At 39.5% G+C, this 13,386-nt stretch overlaps 1 protein-coding gene across 3 annotated transcripts in view; it reads left to right on the top strand.

The window, feature by feature from the left end:
* The first annotated feature begins 11,288 nt into the window (after positions 1-11,288).
* The window catches only part of GREB1 (growth regulating estrogen receptor binding 1), a 95,716-nt gene continuing 93,618 nt past the window's right edge, over positions 11,289-13,386 (top strand). For all 3 annotated transcript variants that reach the window (XM_062615894.1, XM_062615895.1, XM_062615891.1), the window contains exon 1: positions 11,289-11,463. The gene's annotated coding sequence lies outside the window, so the exon portion shown is untranslated. The remainder of the gene's footprint in view (positions 11,464-13,386) is intronic.

Raw genomic sequence — 13,386 nt, 5'->3', positions numbered from 1 at the left:
AACATTACTGAGCAACAACTAAAACCATTGGTGTTACCATCTCTGTTCCCAGGCTGAAAGTCAAAAGCACAGCACTGCACCAGCTACTAAGAAGGAGAAAAATGACTGTACTGCTGAACCCAGGACAACAGGGATTAACTGCCCTCTACCATATTGTACATCAGATAAATTTGCCATGGAATTCTTTTGCTTAAAGAATTTGTGAACTGTTTTGCTTATCCCACCTACCCCTTCAGTGAAATTCCCAGTCACTTCCCTGTCCTCAGGGCAGGTGCTCTGGAGAAATGTGAAACTCATTGGACATCGTGTAAAACTGCCAGTCTAGTGTGAGGAATGCAAAACCATGAAGAACTTCATTCGTCTTCTAATATGCCAGACTGGACATGTCAAATAACACTCTTGAAAAAATTCAGTTTAAACTACTGTTTCTGACCCCTTCAGATTAGACATTCGTTTGGGGTAGTTTACGTTACCACTGATCCACCAAATGTCTTGATAGAGAATGGAGTTTTCTTCTTAGTAACCAATTTTCAGGCAACTACTTGCATGGTAATAGTTGTCCTTGAAGAGGTGTGTGGAACAAAGGTGGGTTGCTCTCATGCTCTAATAAATTTATAAGGAAAAAAAAAAGGGAAAAAAATATGTTACTGCTGCTCAAAAGTGTGATGCCTGTTTCAGGAGACATGAAGCTTTCAGTTGTGTAATGAAAAGCAACATGCAAATTTTGATTGTCAGTATTCTATTGAGAGTTTAGACTGCTGCAAATGCAGAAGGTTTTCCTGTCATGGAAACAACACATCACTGAAAAATGCTAATTTTTATATAGGCAGCATGATCCTTGCTAACTCTTCTGTGGTGATAAGCATAGTCCCATAAAGAACTAATATTTCTCTCCCTTTGTTATACTCTTAATGTATGTTACCACTGTAATCGCAGTTTGTTTAAAACCACCGTGATAAAGGTGTTTGGTTTTTTTTTTCCCAGCTGGAACAGCAGAATGGTTTAGAATAGGCTGCTTTAGTTTTGGGTGATGTAAGGAGTGTGCCATACAGTATAGAAATCATTGAATAGGGTTTTGATAATTGTTGGGTAGTCAGATATTAGGAAGGAGGCTAACAACTTGCAATTTGAGGATCAGGATACGTAAGTTTCTGTATTAACCCATGTGGAAAACATTGCATCAACTTTTAACTATGTTGTTGTTCCAGCCAGTCGTAAGATCAAATTCTGTTGTTCCTCTGCTTCTCTGTCCTTGGCTGCTGAATATCTGAGTGAAGAAAAACCTCACATGAATGCAGATTCAGGATTTTTTTTCTATATTTACATGAAAATTATAAAGCCTAATTATTCATTTAAATGAAAATTAGATTTTGGAGTAACTGACCAGACTATTAGGAGTTTTGGCTGTGGGATTCTGTTGATCAGAACGTTTTATTTTAGTGTGTTATTATTTACATTTTATAAAGCTGATAATTGAATTTATCCTACAGTCTTTATTACTCTTGTAGATAAAAATGTAAATTATCCCCATTTACTGGTATCTTATTGCATATTAAACTGGTTTTGCATGCTTTTTAATATCCCCAGACTTTGATTGTCCAAGACATGATTCTTAAAATGAAAGATTTGCTTATTTATCTGAAATTGTTCTTCGATTGCTTTGATTTTTAATCTGCCACCAGGGGGCAATAATTCCATTTCCTAAATCTGATCTTTTAACATTAAGACATACTAGAAAAGTGGTTTCATTACAATTTTTGAGGGACTATATACGAAAGTCGAAACATAAAAACATAACTTCCTTGAAAATGCTGTACTTGTGTAATTTAGTATTTTACTCTGCACTACTTAGGCATGTAGGTTTTACTTTTATTTTGAGCACCTGAAATTAGACTGCTTTGTAAGAATTCTTACTGATGAACCTCATGTAGTACAGTTGTGGTGCAAGGTTTGGGTTTCATGTAAAATAGGATTTTTTGTGTTCTTCATATTGCCACTGTAATATTAAAAAAAACCACCCTGTTTTGAAAGCCGTTACTTTCTTATTCTTCTTTTGTTTGTTTTTACACTTATGTCCTGTTAATATTTACTAGCCTATATATGTAATCCTGAATTTGGAATTCTGTCACCTGATGGGTGCCTTTATATTCTTATATGATATGTATCTTTTTATTTATGTACATAGTAGTTCCAGCATACTGCAGTTAAAGCCAAGGCTGCCTTCTGTACGATTCTGTATCAAATACAATCTTCCCTTTAATGGTAATAATCTTGTAACTGGATCTTCCATTAGGCGCATGCATATTATTGAAAAGATGAGCCAGAGGAAATACCTTCCTTCAAAGGTACAAAAATACAAAATTATGGAAGACAAAAATAGCTTTATCTGTTTAAACCATATATCCATATTTTTGTATATTAATCTGTCTATATAAACTTCCTAGGCTCAGTGAGGTCCTACTTAGGTCCTACTAAAGTCCTCAGCACTGCATAACAATTGGGCATAAAGGTGTAGAACATCGCTATGTAATTTTTTATGCTGCAAAATGTAATGATTTAAATCTTTTTCTGGTAATAGTACAGTCTTTCTTGATGTGCTCTGCTTAACTTGACTAAAACAATTGTGCCAATGTACATGGTGAGTAGTCATCCATTAATTTAAGAAGGCAAATCTTATTTCTTTACTTTGTCATGTCAGTATGAGGAAGATCAAGTCATTTATTCAGATCTGAACAGCACAGTCCTAAACAGCATTCTTTTTTGTAGTGTCCTGAATGATACACCTGAAGTAAGATTAAAAATCATGGATGTATGTATCATGTTGGAGGCATAGGTTTTAGGACACGATATAAACTGAAGCTCCCACTTTTTGTAATCCAGAAAAGAAATTATATAGATGGAAAATGTATCCTCTAAGGTGAACCTAGGGTAATGAAAATAGCAAGCACTTGCTGCATATGAACACTACTGTCTTTTATTGAAAAGGTTTGCTGAATGTTATGTTCTTAATAAGGTTTTGAAATTTGGCAGTAAGCCATCTCCCATCTGAAAGACTCTAAGGGTTTCTAGGCAAAGGTCTTCACAGAGCTTGCTTGAAAATCTCATCCACACTAAGGAGTCTATAAACAGAGTAAGATTTCTGTTGCAGCAGGGAATGAATATTTTTGTTTTATCTTTGCAGTTACAGAGGAGGAGCAAAATTGCCTGGTATATTTCAGCTTTAAATGTATGGAAAAGCTGAAGTACGTCCTCATAAGGTGGTTATCTTTATGTGTTGAGTTTCAAAGCATTTTTGAAACATTATTTTTCACTTTTTATGAAGATTCCTCCACTACAGTTTTTTTTAATTTAATAATTTTTTTATTATTTTAATATTAAATATAATATGAAAAATTTCTATAGCACCTACTTGAAATGAGAGTATCTTGCTCTTATGAGTGCACTGAGGCTTATATTCTAGCACATTCTATGATTCTATGATTCTACATTCAGTGATACTGGGGTTGTCTCTATGCGCATGAAAGGCATTCTAGCCTATTCCTCTAATTAAAACAAACAGACAAAAATCTGGTTTTCTGACTATTTTCTTCATCAAAGAAAGATGATAGTATCACATTTCACAAGTTTGACTTTTTGTAGTTTGACACCATGTCTCTGAACTTGACTCTGGAACAGCTGAAGTAATTTCTACTACTTGTAGCCATCATTCTAGCTGAGGTGACACACTCAGCTTCTTACATATGTTTGTTTATAGCTATATTTAATGACTTTTTTTCCAGGAATAATCAGACTGGCATGCCACCTAACAAATGCAGGCAGGTGCTTTGAGTTTTGGTCACCTTTAGTCACATGCATGGGGATGCCTGTACTTTGGCCATGTACTAAGCATGCCGTATGACTGAAAATGCGTGAGACATTAACTTTTTACTGTCACTGTGAAATATGATGATTGTTGTTGCTGGGATTTTTGCTGTTATTTTTTTTGTTTGTTCATTTTGTTTCTTTTGTTTTAAGAAGTGATTGGATGTATCCATTCTTCACCAGAAAACAACTGCGTTTTGGTTATGAGTGCTATTTCAGATGAGAAGTGGGCAAACCCCTGTATCCTAGAATGAGAGAAAATGCTATGGGCCAAGTTAATTGTTCTTTTAGGGTGGATCACTCTGTACACTGTATATTCAGTACCAGGGACTCATATAATTAAAAAGATTGATGTCGAAGAAGCAAGTTGAGAATTTCATGCAACATCTAGACATAAAAACTGGACAGGATTTCCTTCCGATAATGACTAGCATGTTTTATAAAGCTATGAAGTGCCTTCTGTGGTTTTCATAAGGTGCCAAAGATGGCTTGGTTTCTAGCATTTCAACATCAACTAAGTTTTATAATTAGGAAAGTGGTGATTAGGTGGTGGTTAATTCCATCAGTTACAAAGAATCTGATGCTTAGTGTCATTTATAGTTTGTGAATATGTCCATTGCTAACTTCAGAATACATCCTGCAGATTTTTTAAATTTCCAATAGATATTTGAGTTATGTGTAATTTGATTATTTCCTCATTCTTTTAACTACCAGAATATCTCACTATTCACACAGACCCATCCCCAAGATACTCTTTTCTTTATCTGTCAAGGATATATTGGATATTTAGTATTTTTCTTTTAAATGTTGTCACTCATATATAATTTATATTAACTCAGATAATATTTGTAACATGATTAACAGAATTTTCTTGCCAGTTTATTAATAGGCTTAAGAAGATTGAAGGCCCAGGCAGGTACAAATTAAAATATAGGTGATAGGCACCTAAAATGATTAATTGTGATCAATAATTCAAAATAAATATTGACTTGTATCAGAAAGTGAATTCTTGAAGGCAGACTCGCCTTTTGTTTGAACATTTTAATCACACTGAGTATCTGTAAACTTTAACAAAACCTTCTGTGTATTTTGCATAAAACAGAACACTGTGTCTTAGTGATTATAGCTGAATTGAAATCTTGTGCTAATATTGATGCCTGAGTTGGAATGATCCTGCTCGTGTTTGGTGTTAGATGTGTAAAGGAGGTACTTGCTCTGTTCATACAGAGGAGACTTCTGGACTAGCTCAGAATTTGATGGCTGCCATGACAGCCCTTGGGCTATTCGACAGATCTGTAGGCTCTGCTCAGAAGCCTGAGCCTCTGCTGTTTAAATTGGACAGGTGATCACTGTCTTTGCTTCTGCAGTTCATAATGTAGCTGTTCTAAGAAAGCCAAGAACCAGATCTAGTGGTCTTATCATTGGAAGTTGAGAGGAACAGTCAGCCTTGAGTGAAAATACCATTTATTTGCTAATTTAACTCTGTTGAGAATTTGGGTATTTTTGATCCAGCACCACACCTGTGCCTTGTTTGCAGTAGTACATGATTTACAAAAGGCCTATGAAGAAGCAGCAGAGATTCTTAGAAGTGTCTGAGGTAGAAGGCTTGTGCTAATCATGGCTGATGCACAGATATTTGAAGACTTTATGTTGTGGCTACATCTCATAGCTGACCCTTCTTTGAGGGGAGATTGGGCTAGACATCTCCCTTCAAATCTGAATTGTCCTACAATCCTGTGACCAGATATGCAGGCAGTAGACAATGAAGTCTGCAGTCAACAATGAAGTCTGCAGTAAACAATGAAGTTTACACTTGTAGGCTTCATAAAATGTCAAATTGATCTTTTCTTCTTTATTCTCTATTAGTTTCCTAACACTGTGTGCACCTTTTTGACAACTAGTAAGTACTGAGCTGATGTTTTCAGAAAACAGCCTACAGTGCTCAAGGACCTCTTTACTAAGCGGGTAAGAGTCCATCATTATGCACATTCAGTTAGCAGCTGCAGCAAGAGCAGAGAAGAGCAGAGAAAAAAGCATCAAAAGGTGGTATTGTGAAGTGTGGCTTTAGAAGCAACATCCCTCCATTCTCCCCACACTGAGTTTCTTCCCCGAACTTCAACAAAAGCAGGTAGCAAGGAAGAAGTACCTTTGGGATTGCCTGGTTCTCTGGCTGCTGCTCATGGCTGAAATACTGGCAAAAACATTGGTTGAAAGAGAAAGAACTATCTTCTGTGAGGGGAAAGGATTGCACTTAATGCTGCTAGCATATCCATTGCACCTGTATGCTCCTGCACCGCAGAGACAGCAGAACAGGACCCAGCTTTAGTTCCCTGACCAGTGCTGGTGGCTGCTGCTTTCTGCCTGAGCAGCCTCGTATCGTTCTTTCTTCACCTGCTCTCTGGATAGGTGACTCTTCTGGCCAGCTGCTTTTGCTCTTCCACTGATCTCTGTAGTATATCCATACTGTCAGCATTTTGCCTCAGACTTCTTGCCCTGGGTGTCACTATGGCTTGCTGGAGCCATAAGGCAGATATTTTATTGCACATCCATTGATTTAATTTATTAGTATTTAATTCAGTCTGCCTTTTGAATCATCCACTACTATGAGATATGTCAGCAACATGCCACAGTCAGTCTTTGGGTATAGAATCATAGAATAGTTAGGGTTGGAAAGGACCTTAAGATCATCAAGTTCCAACCCCCCTGCCGTGGGCAGGGACACCTTACGCTAAATCATATCACCCAAGGCCTCGTCCAACCTGGCCTTGAACACTGCCAGGGATGGAGCATTCACAACTTCCCTGGGCAACCTATTCCAGTGCCTCACCACCCTAACAGGAAAGAATTTCCTTCTTGTATCCAACCTAAACTTCCCCTGTTTAAGTTTTAACCCGTTATCTCTTGTCCTGTAAATACAGTCCCTAATGAAGAGTCCCTCCCCAGCATCCCTATAGGCCCCCTTCAGATACTGGAAGGCTGCTATGAGGTCTCCACACAGCCTTCTCTTCTCCAGGCTGAACAGCCCCAACTTTCTCAGCCTGTCTTCATACGGGAGGTGCTCCAGTCCCCTGATCATCCTCGTGGCCCTCCTCTGGACTTGTTCCAACAGTTCCATGTCCTTTTTATGTTGAGGACACCAGAACTGCACACAATACTCCAGGTGAGGTCTCACAAGAGCAGAGTAGAGGGGCAGGATCACCTCCTTTGACCTGCTGGTCACGCTCCTGTTGATGCAGCCCAGGATACGGTTGGCTTTCTGGGCTGCAAGCGCACACTGAAGCCAGCTCATGTTCATTTTCTCATCAACCAGCACCCCCAAGTCCTTCTCCACAGGGCTGCTCTGAATCTCTTCTTTGCCCAACCTGTAGCTGTGCCTGGGATTGCTCCGACCCAGGTGTAGGACCTTGCACTTGGCATGGTTAAACCTCATGAGGTTGGCATCAGCCCACCTCACAAGTGTGTCAAGGTCCCTCTGGATGGCATTCCTTCCCTCCAGCATCATCAACCGAACCACACAGCTTGGTGTAATCGGCAAACTTGCTGAGGGCGCACTCAATCCCACTGTCCATATCAACAACAAAGATGTTAAACAAGACTGGTCCCAACATTGATCCCTGAGTGGCACCATTCGTTACTGGTCTCCAGCCGGACATTGAGCCATTGACCACAACTCTGTGTGCAGCCATCCAGCCAGTTCTTTATCCACCGAGTGGTCCATCCATCAAATTGATGTCTCTCCAATTCAGAGACAAGGATGTCGTGTGGGACAGTGTCGAACGCTTTGCACAAGTCCAGGTAGGTGACATCAACTGCTCTACCCCTCTCCATCAGTTCTGTAGCCCCACCATAGAAGGCCACCAAATTGGTCAGGCAGGATTTCCCCTTAGTGAAGCCATGCTGGGTGTCACCAAGCACCTTGTTGATTTTCATGTGCCTTAGCATGCCATCCAGGAGAATCTGCTCCAAGATTTTGCCAGGCACAGAGGTGAGACTGACTGGTCTGTAATTCCCCGGGTCATCCATTTTCCCCTTCTTGAAAATGGGGGTTATATTTCCCTTTTTCCAGTCATCGGGAACTTGAATAATTTCCAGTCATTGGGTATCCTGAATAATTTTCTGTCATTTCACTGTTCTGCTCTGTACAATGCATCAAGCATTGTCACAGCACTGTTCACCTCCTCTCCAGGTGATTGGCAGATATGCTGAGAGTCCATCAGTCAGTCACTGGTGTCCCACTCGGTCATACCAGTCATACCACTCTTCTGGTACTGAAGTTGGTTTAAGCTATAGATTACATGACTTACCTTATAGCTAGTAGTTCAGCAGCTTTGTATTTGGCTAAAATACCTGTGGTCCTGGAAATATGTTACTTCCAAATGCTCTGTCCATTCTAAAGTGTCCTTTGCTGACCATCAGAAGAAGTTCTGACCTTCAGAAATTGTGCTGACGTGTGCCATCTCTGGAATGTTCTAGAAAAAACATTAGCTGATTTTTTGATCTTTTAGCATCAGAATAAATTAGAAATCTGATTATTTTTCCTTTTTTAAACTTTTTTATTTTTACAGTTTACCTGTTATTAAAATAAAAGCTCATTCAAATTATGAGCTCTGACTTAGTCCTCTTATCAAGTGCAACATAAAAAGCATAAGTTTGAGATGGTTACTGATACTTATCCAGACCTTGTTGCTTTAATGATTGTAAGGATTATTTCTGGTCTAAAAACATTGTTGCACACACAAAGTTCTGAGGGAATTTCTGCTACAGCCTAGGAGTGGTGCTCTTGTCCTTTTGGGTTGGTCAAGGCTGTTGGAAAGTAGTGTGTATGCTGAAGGTGGGTAGAACATATTTCTGTACATACTGCAAGATGGTACTAGTTCTTAAAAAGCATATTGCAGCCCACATGTCAGGAAGGAAAGTCCTGAAGCTGGCAGTCTGGTTCATTGTCAAAAGTTACACAGGCGTTCAGGTCTTTACTTTGCCTTGGTTTATGAATAAGCTCAGCACTGGTTTTGAGACATGCGATTAATTTTGGTCTTTAAACTAGGTGAGACACACTGAGGTGCAAGTCTCTTGAGCATGGAAATAGGCAACACTCCCTTTTGCTCTAGCACAACACTGCATCTTATTTCTGAGCATTGAATTTAAGTGTCAGATGCATTTGGTTAATTTTAAAACATTTGCCAAGAGCTGTACTTGCTGTGCCTTCAGAGGGAGAGGGGATAGAGCACTGTGCTGTAAGTCTTGCTGCAAATGAGAAAGCATAAAAAGCTGAATCACATGCTAAATGTGTAAGATTTGTCAAGTCTGGATTATAATTTTTTCTTAAGTCTTGATTTCTGGGCAAAGTGATTGAGATTACTATGACAGTGAGCAGATGTCCTGGGTTCAGCAGTAGCAGTCATTTTTCTCCTTCTTAGTAGCTGGTGCAGTGCTGTGCTTTTGAATTTCAGCCTGGGAACAGAGATGGTAACACCAATGGTTTTAGTTGTTGCTCAGTAATGTTTACTCTGACCACGGACTTTCTGAGCCTCATGCTCTGCCAGGGAGGAGGGGAAGCTGGGAGGAAGCAGGGACAGGACACCTGACCCAAACTAACCAAAGAGGTATTCCATACCACAGCACGTCATGCCCAGTATATAAACTGGGGACAGTTACCCAGAAAGGCTAGATCACTGCTCAGGTCAGACTGGGTATTGGTCAGCGGATGGTGAGCAGTTGTATTCTCTTCCCTTATTATTTCCCTTATGATTGTTATTATTGGTGGTAGCAGTAGTGGTTTATATTATACCTTAGTTACTGGACTGTTCTTAACCCATGGGAGTTACATTCTTTTGATTCTCCTCCCCATCCCTTTGGAAGCAGGGTGGAGGGGATAGGGGGGGAAGAAGGGGGGGGGGGAGTGAGAGAGAGACTGCGTGGCTGAGTTTAAACCATGACAGCAGATTGGTTCCTTACTTTCATTTCAGTCATTTTGGCTGTCATTCTCAATCTGGATCAAATTTGTGTTGTTAGCACTAGTTACTGAGCTTGTCCTAGCAGTGAATGAAGATAAAGACTATGCTCTGATTCTTTTCAAATTGATCAAGAGTTTTATGAAATTGATCAATAGATTGTTTTGCTAGGGTGGATGTTGCTGTTGTGCCCAAACAGCCTCCTTAGAAGGAATCTTTCTTTTATTTGTGAGCAGAGGTTTCTCTGCCCTGTGAAACACCTTCTCCCAACCTCAGATGCGTCATGCCTCCTAGTTGCCCTATAAGGCCACCAACAAGGAAGAAACATGGGCTAGGATATCTAAAGTTTTAAGATCACTTGTAATTACTATACCTCCACTGTGTCTGACCTTGGCCCTGTAGTATTGTACTTGCTGCTTAATTTTAGGCATTCAGTAAATGAGACCCCACAAAGTGCCTAACATCTTCAGACATCACCATATAGAGTCAGGTGCCTCTCAAGGCCTCCAGAGGGAGATCCTGTCCACTTAGCTGAAGTGTTTAACCTTAAGCAGATAATGTCTTTTAGTAGGTTTCAGCATCACCTTCCTCTCTCTACAGTCTCTGTAACAAGCATAAGCATTTTAGAAGGACTGGTTTATCATGTGTCTAAAGTTAGGTCCTTAAGGAGAACATGCTGGCTAGCTGTAATTATACGTAATTTTTGGAAGGCACATACTGTTTGCCTGAAAGTGCTTTTAGCATTTATAATTGCTGAAAGTGGAAAAAGACCACTTGAACACATTCAAGCTGAAAAATCAGAGGACTTGTGCCTGTGTTTTCCATCATCTTAAAAGTGATTATAGTTCATAATTAAAATAAAATACCACTGGTGGCTTTTTTCCTTTCATTCACTATTGCATCATCAGATTTTACTGGGTATTTGAGTCTGGCTCTGCAGGGGAAAAATTTGGAAGCTTCTTTAACAAAAAGCTATTTAGAATAAGGGTAGAAAAACAAAGAGCATAAACAATAGGTAAGCTGGATTTGGGAGATAACTAGCTATCCAGGGCACTTTTCTTTAATCTGTATAGATCTTTTGAACTAATCTCCAAGTGGCAGGCTTTGGCTACTGTGACAGGATTTCTTTCACACACAGATAAACCCCCGAAGTTTCCAGTTTCTCTGGAAGACTTCCACTTTCCTTTCACGTCCCTGGTCTTCCCTGTGCATCTTCAGTTTTATAAGCTTTTTCTCTCTCCTCGGGCTGCTGGAATTGGCTGCGCTTTAGACCCAAGAGCCAAATAAGGCATGTCTCGTTGGGAAGATACCATATTCAGAGGGAAGCAGGGGTGAGGGTGCATGAGGCTGGAGAGGAAAAGGCAGGGGGGAAGGGTGAGGGGGTTGTATTCTTGACCTTAGGTAGCTGGTGCTGAGAGGTAGCATATTGTGTGGAGGAACAGACAGAACTAGTTTGTGGATGGGAAGGAGGGAGCAAGGAGGAGGGAGGAGGAAGCTGGGACAGCGAAGCGGGAGGAGGAGAGAGCAGCATCTCTATCTTTCTTTGCAGACCACGCTGCTAAACAGCGAGGGGAGGCTCATGCTTCCCTAATATCCATCACTCCCCGCTTCCAACGTGGTCAGAGACAGAGCAACAAAGAGGGTCTCGGAGGTAAGATCCTAGCAACTTGCAAAGCTGTAATAAGGCGAAGCAGCAGCAACAACACAGGGAAAAGATTATCAGCACCTGGGAATGCTCAGAGGCGGCAGGGGGGAAACTGGAAGCCCAGGTCTCCTGGAGGCTAAGGCAGTGTTGCCAGCAGCAAGAACGGAGCAAGAGGGGAGCAGATCAGCTCCGAGGGGGTTAGGATACCAGCCAGCACTATTTAGCAGTGGGCAGTTTGTGTCCCAACTGCCTGTGCAGAAAGAAGTGAGAATGGGAAAGAACTATGAAAGCAAATGCTCTGGTACCTGAAACACATGGCTAAATAAGGCTTAATAAAATCTATGAATGGTTTATTTACCCAAGATATGGTTCTGGAGTAAACAAAGTAATTCATTAATTTGTGCATGTCAGAAGAAAAAAATATAAATGAAAAGCAAAGCCCAGGTCTGCATATTTTGACTTTTTTACGTGAAAGTTTGATTTTTCATTTTAGGACAGTGTTTCAGTTCAGAAATGCATTTAATAGCAACGAGGAGGAAAAAAATGCAAACCACGAATTAATTGTTTTGGGTTGTTTGTTACCTTGTGTGTGTGTGTGTGTGTGTGTGTGTCAAACAAAATGGGTTGTTGGACAATTACTGCAAGAAAATATTTGTGATACCAAAACAAGGAATGCTGTTTGACCTGAGAAATGCTGGTTTATTTCATTTAGAGAAAAAACACCAAAACAAACTCAACGTGATTTTGTACTGGCCTGAAATGGAATTTGTAATTATGTTTGATTCAGTCACACAGACTAAAAAAATCATCAATTTAGGTACGTGTATTTATAAAGTTAATTGTTTCTTTTTAGTTGTGGACACTGGAAGCTTAGATGAAGGAGACAGGAAGTATAGCATCTATGCACTGGAGAAACTGATGCTTGCTTTTCCCTTGCGTTTTGTCTCATTTACTTTGCTTTTTCAGGTGTGAGCTACCTTGGTTTTGGTCTAACACGTATTATTAACTAATAGTGGCAGTAATGTCAGTGTTTGTTGTTAAACATGTTGAATCAACTACAAAGAAAATTAACACTGGCTTGTATGTCTTATTCATAAGAGGTTTTATAATTTAATGTCTCTCTTCACTATGAAACACAGAATCAGTTTCTAAGTGTCATCGTTCTGGGATATGTGTGCTTAACTGTAAGTTTCTGTGTTTTCATCTTCACAAGAGGTAACTAAAATAGCTGTAGTGAGTTGATTTGGTGTGTGAGTGAGGAAATTAGTATCACTATTCTCTGCTGCTTTGGGGAACTTAGAGGTGATGGATCTGAGTTTGATTTTCTTCTCATCAGTGTAAATTTACTGGTACAAGTGTACAGCATCAGGTTCTGTACTGGTATACTTCTTCATTGCCCCATTTTACTTTTAAAAGAGAGAAGAACCACATCACAGCAATGGGGCTTTTCCCTCACTACTTTTTACAATTGTTATTTCAGGGCTTACAGTTCTGTTACTATTTTCCAACCATAAATAACAGTCTGACTTTGCTCACCTTATGTGCTGTGGTAGTTGTCAGATTTAGCTTTGAAATTGTCAGTAGACAATCAGGGTTTCTATTAAAAAAAAGCAAAAATAACTTATTTTCCTGTCAGCCTACCCCTTGCTTACACAACTAGTTTTATTTATTCAGTCTATCTTTTGGGTTGATAAATGAATTTTATTTCTTCTTTTTGTTTTTTGTTTTTGTTTTTGTTTTTTTGTGTTTAACTACGATTTTGATTTTCTGGGGCTTTTGCTAAAGAAATGGAATGTTCTCATTTTGGCAAGGTTTAACTGTTATGTGCATAAAAAAAAAAAACAATAACAAACCAAACCTAACATGAATCTACTACTGCAGGTGAATTTCATTTGAAGCTAACATTCTTTTCTATTTATACAATAGTTA

Source organism: Pezoporus occidentalis, unplaced genomic scaffold, assembly GCF_034315485.1.
Source record: "Pezoporus occidentalis ecotype Australia unplaced genomic scaffold, CSIRO_AGI_Poc_V1 ctg185, whole genome shotgun sequence".
Taxonomy (NCBI): domain Eukaryota; kingdom Metazoa; phylum Chordata; class Aves; order Psittaciformes; family Psittacidae; genus Pezoporus; species Pezoporus occidentalis.
This window is presented reverse-complemented; position numbering and strand designations above follow the sequence as displayed.